Raw genomic sequence first — 6,098 nt, 5'->3', positions numbered from 1 at the left:
GACTTCCTGTCTGTGTGTCAGACAGCAGCTGAAGGCTCGTCAATACAGCCTCATGCTTACATCCTTTCCCATCTCCTCAAACACAAACTCACATGGTCAGTAAAGGAGAGAAAAAAGTGAAAATCACTTTCCTCATGTTCCTCCTCTACCTCGTCCTACATTGTAAGCTTATCATGATGGCATGAATGACAACTTTACACTTAAACTAATTTGATGTGCCATAGTTAGAAGCTGAATTTGCTTTTCCATGAGTTTAGTTGTGTTTCAGTGTGACAGATTATCCTGCCCCTTAATACTGTAATATTCTCTGTTTGCTTTAATAAAAGTAAATATTTTTGGATGTTTAGCAGGACACAGCAGTCACACAGTCGCCGTCCATCCCATCTACAATCACTCCACTTCCAGATCCAGTGTTGCCTTTTGTCCCTGCAGTCAACCAAAGCCAGTGAGAGCCTGGAGGCTAATTAAAAGGACAACACTGCCCTCCTGTGGCGGGATGATGCCAAAGCCAATAAAGGCACACAGTTGCAGCGCATGTGGGAATTCATCAACATTCAGTTACTGTGGAACATTAGTACAGCAGTCAGTCCGTCCACCTCTGTCATCCCCTGTTTCTCAACATGAAAAAGTAGTATCACTTTTAAGACTTGTCCGTCTACTTCTTCATTGAAATCTTTGATTTCTGCAATGATGACTCCTTGTCTGCAGACGTTTGTGGAAATATAGTGAATATCATGTGACGCCGAGTAAAGCGTGGACATATGTAGACTATTATAATTTCGCCAAACTGTTTTGCTTTGGATTTTTATCTCACGAAAAACCTAAATAAAACTACAGGCTCCCAAGCAAATATAGTCCTCCCACTGAATGGTGTGTGCTAGGACATATGAGTAGTTCCTGCTTCATCATGTGATGCTACAGAAGTTCTCTAACTTTTCTTCGATGTAGTTGTTAAATGTATTCAAACTAAATGTAATCACTGACAATCAAAACTGTGGGTCAAACAGTAAGTTTAATATTGCAAAAAAAGTCTTACCAATTTGATGTATGCGTTATTTATTTTGTACTTTAATCCCTGTGGGGAAATTCCTCTGTGATTCTCAAAATCCTCTACTGGGAACCCAGAATTAGAAGTAGTGGGCAGCCACGGAATGGTACACAAGCCTTTGACCTTCGAACCGGCAGAATTCGAACTGGCGTCCTTCCGGTTACAAGCCAAGTTCCCTCTCCGCTTTTCCATGGGCTATGCCAGTTACCGAAATTGGAGGAAAAATGTAGGCCGAGCTAGTGACCAATGAAGATATAATCGTGTTATAGAAAACAAAAACAAATGTTGGAAATGCTGACTCAGCATATACAAAATCAATCCTGTGTAATTGTCAGCTATCTGAGATCACGGGAGTCTTTATTAAAGGGTGCAAACTGGAGATTCCATCAATGAGAGTGGAGAAGTGAGATGCCACACTTACCCATAATGCCATGCACACTCACACACACACACACACACACAATAATGATCACTAATCCAGCATCAAATCTTCTTCTTTGGACGGACAGATGTCTGTTACTGTGACTATACAACACATCAAGTCTCTGTTTAACATTAGTCATTGATCCGCGCCAGGCGGCCTGCATCGGCAGGTCTAATTAATTTACGAACCTGTCATTCCACATCATCGATTAAGTTGTCCTTCAACCTGCTTTTAATTATATACAAAGATAAAAGATTTTCTCATTAATGTGTTTAATCTAATGAAAGGCCTAGTGCTACTGCAGGGCCTGGTTCAAAAGGTCCACACTATTGACCTTGGAGGGCACTGCGAGCGGAGGAAGGTTTTTAATTAGAAGGAGCAAACGGCTTCAGCAGGAAGAGCTAACATGTCTGTTGGATGGTGGGACGTGGGACGGAGCAGTTTCATAGATCTCAGCAGGTCACTGTCTCTCGCCTCGACTGACTGAAGCTCAAGACTCATCACTGTTTGATGCACAATAATAATATTAAGTATATTATTTAATATGATTCTGTTCAATCCAGTGGTAAATACACCTGTAACTGTATTTACCACTTTTCGTCTGATACTGATACCAATATTAGTCCGATAAAGTATTTTACCTCTTAAACCACTTAAAAATATTTTAATGTTTAAAAAACATAACGCCCCATCAGTGTGTAGCTATCAGTCATGTCCTTGTCCATGGCAGACATCTCTCTTATATAATATATAAAGCACCTGCTTTTAGAGAAGCACTGACATCACTTTTAGGGTTTTATGGTTAATATTTGACTTATTCCGATGTTTCTTTTATTGTATTATTTTCAGAAATGTTTATTAACATTTTCAAAATAAAACATTCACTTATGCACATCTGATGATACCGAATCAGCTCATCCCTATTAAGAACAAGTGGAATCACTTTTTTTTCACTTATTTTTTTACTATTTGTTTTTTATTACATTTGCATGAAGTGATTGAATCAACTTTGAGATCAACTAGTGCATGTTGCAGCTGAACATCCCTCACCTCAACCTTCCCTTCTAAGTGTGTTGGAGAGCATAATATGTAGCCTTCACTTAGCATCAAAACTGAAAAGATGTTTATTCAGTACATTGTGGGCTATGAAAAACCTGCTGATCCAAAATGGTGGCCTCTGTAGGGCTGACCCTGCTCCTGATATAAATATAAAAGGCTCATTCTGGGGTAATGGAAAAATAACAATTTATACAATCAGGTGATTGTCCACTAATGTCGCTTTTCCATGAGCTGAGCCGATACTAAAATGTGATGTCAACAGACTGCTGGCCACTGATTGGTCAGAGAGTGTTAATATTTTAACAGAGGAGTCTGGTGTATGTAGCGTGAGCCGAATCACGACCCGTTCAGTGGTATTTCAGTTCAGTGAATGTGTCAGATGGAGTCTGTGCTCCAGTCATGCAGGAAGTACCAAAGATTATGTGAACATATCTTTTTAATGAACTGATTCTAATGATTCAATTACACGAAAAAACGACTGCTTTGCCCGTCACTTGTTTGTGTGTTTGTGTCGCGTATAAAACTACGTTTCACGTGGCTGTTCCATGACGAGGGAGTACAGCTAGAACTGTATCATTAAAAAAGCACCATTATAAAATCTTAAGTAAAATAATTGTATTATGTATTTCAAATGAAAAAGGATTCCTCTAAATTTTACACATTGCACCTAATCTGATTAAATCAATCAGATTAAATGTTGATTGAGACTGGACCTGTATTTGAAAGTTAGCTTTCCATTCAATACAATTTGTGTTCTCAATGTTGCTGAAAATTTATATTGATACAGCAGCGTTACAAGAGTTACAAGCAAAATGCAAAAAAAAAAGAAAAATTAGAATGGATTATTAATTGAAAGTAAAAAATTTGAATACAGAATAAAAACATGTACAAATATTATTGACAACAACAATATACGTACTATACAATGTGCAAAGCAGTATATGGGTGACATTGCTGTTTCTTTTTCTTCTTTTTTAAAAAAAATAATACTAATACTGGCACAGTGACCTCGGTGACCCGCATGTGGAGGATAAAGCAGTAGAAGATGGGATGGCTGTGCTTTGGACCGGGGCCTTGCTTTACAGAGGTCGCCATCTTGTGGTGACATGTTGCTAAAGCAGCTGGAATGGGCAAATCAGCCAGGGCTTTTTTTTTATTTTGCATTTTGAAGCAAACTATTGCAGTATTGAGTATTGAGTGGAGGAGTCTCATTATTAGATGTCATTAGATTTTACACAATTGTAATCATCCCATCAAAGCCTTCCCAGTAAAAACAACATTTCAATCAGATATTAGATAATGCCCCATATTATAATTTTAACAAAACAAAATGTTAAAATTTACAATTAGAATGACCGTTTCCCTAATAGGACTGTCAGAGTTACTCAATACACGGTAATGCAGTGCATATTGTAATAACACGTCAAACGGATGAATACACAGCACTTTTAGAACCACACTCTAGCTTATGGTTATTGTCCGCGGCAATTTTATAAACAAACTTACAACATAGGCCTACCTTACATGAACACGAAAGCCATTCGTCGGTTGTTCCTTGTGAAGTGGGCGATGTCCTTTGACTTGAGCTCCAAAAGAAGTCCTTTCTCTATGGACATCAGTACCAAAGCTCCCAGGCGATCCTGTCCAGTACCGTTTCTAGCGTGCGTCTTGATTCGCTTCAGAGCCACATACCCTCCACGGCGTAGGTGGACACGGGGATGGTCAGCACTCAGTCAGCTCTTGAAGTGTCCGAAAGTGCAGCAGGTGTGATGGGCTCCTTGGCTCAAAGTTTGCCATGTTTGACACGTCTATCAGTTCAATCTTGACTTCCCCGGAAAGTCAAAGTGCAGCCCGTAGTTTTCAGCAAGGATTTCACTGTGTAGCTGCTGGTACGCTGTGAGCACGTCTCCAACTAATATTAATTTTCGGTCTTGAAATGCCTTTCCACTTTATTAGCCTTTTCTTTTAATCCCACTTCTGGAGTTGGACTTCCATTTTTTTATTTATTATTTGAAGTTTTTCTGTGAAACGCCGCCTTGAAAAAGGCGATGCTATCAAGCTAGCCACAACATCGCTCTCGTCTTCCGCTCTCAACCACTCTGGGGGGCGTGTCCTGAAGTGTGTCTGTGGTCTACCGTTAGACCTGCGTTAGACCTGCGCAGTGCGCTGGACCTACTTGTTCGGACTTCACGAAGGATCTTTTGTTTTTGGCCCACCCACTTAAAATCAAACTATCATTGGTCAATTTGCCCATCACTCTCCGAACCAAAACACACTCATACAAGTAGGCTTTCACCGGGATTCGCGAAGTCCTAACCAATTAATGAGCCAGCTAACCGGGCATAATAGAGACGGACGATTCTGATTGGATAACATGTTTCAGGACAGTAACCCTTTCATTGCTCATGGGAACTTGACAGTAAACTTAACTTTGGAACATAGATGAGAGAACATTTATTAAATGTATTGTATTAAATTATATGAGATAGATTTTTTTGTATATATATATATACATATATTTATATGTCGTCCAAAATCAGACACAAATATCAGAATATATTCGCCTCTCTGTGAGATTTTGAGTGGAAGTTTCTTCCATGAAGTGAAACGAAAAAAAAGTCACAATTATTTGAGTCGACATTATTGACCAAAAGATAGCTTGTAAAACATAACCACGGCTGTTGATGCACATCATGCTGCTGATGCTAATTTAAAGAATTATATATATATATATGTATATATATTCATATATATATAGATATATATATATATATGAATATATGTATTTTATTTAGAATGTTTTTAATATGAAATACAAAGTGAAGTGTTACACCTGCCAGACTACACCACTAGAGGACAGTACTGTATCATAGCAACCATTGTTAATGCTCAGGTATGACAATACTGTATTAAAATATCATTTAACAAATGCTGCATTGACCTGTCTAAATTATAGACAATTGTTAATAGTCCCTTTTTTGTTTAAGACCTTTATTTATACAGCTTTGACATTTTTAACCACACTTTCTAATTAAACACATGAAAGTGTGTCCAATAAAGACCAAAGATGTCACTCTTGCTTAAATAATCTTTATTGGCACTTCAGCTGGAGCAGGACATTAGTCTCCTTCATCTTAAATAATCGACTTTAATGGGTGATCATTGAGTCCTCTGTAGAAAAAATAATTAAAAGGGAAGTGAAATTGTAATACCAGCAAAAAAAAAACTGTACATTAAGTCTCCATTAACATGGTTCCTGTCCCCTATTTCTGAAAAATGCCCGAATATTAGATTCAAAGCACTCACACAAAATAAGCCACAAAACATTGCACATTTTTACCACAATTATCACCACATTGTCAAACCAACACAAAGACAAAGCGCTGGATAAAAACACTTTGGAGCACCTGCCTTTTCACATCGCCTGATTGTTCATGTGTGATGAATCACAGACAATAACAGTTCCTTAGTTCCAGCTATAATTGTATGACTCACTTCAGTCACTGATGTGCTGTACAGAACACAATCACCTGAGCGCTGGAAATCAAGTCACTTCTTTTCACAGTG

Source organism: Solea solea, chromosome 12 (genome assembly GCF_958295425.1).
Source record: "Solea solea chromosome 12, fSolSol10.1, whole genome shotgun sequence".
NCBI classification, from domain to species: domain Eukaryota; kingdom Metazoa; phylum Chordata; class Actinopteri; order Pleuronectiformes; family Soleidae; genus Solea; species Solea solea.
The sequence above is the reverse complement of the archived record's forward strand: the minus strand, read 5'-3'. Positions refer to the sequence as shown.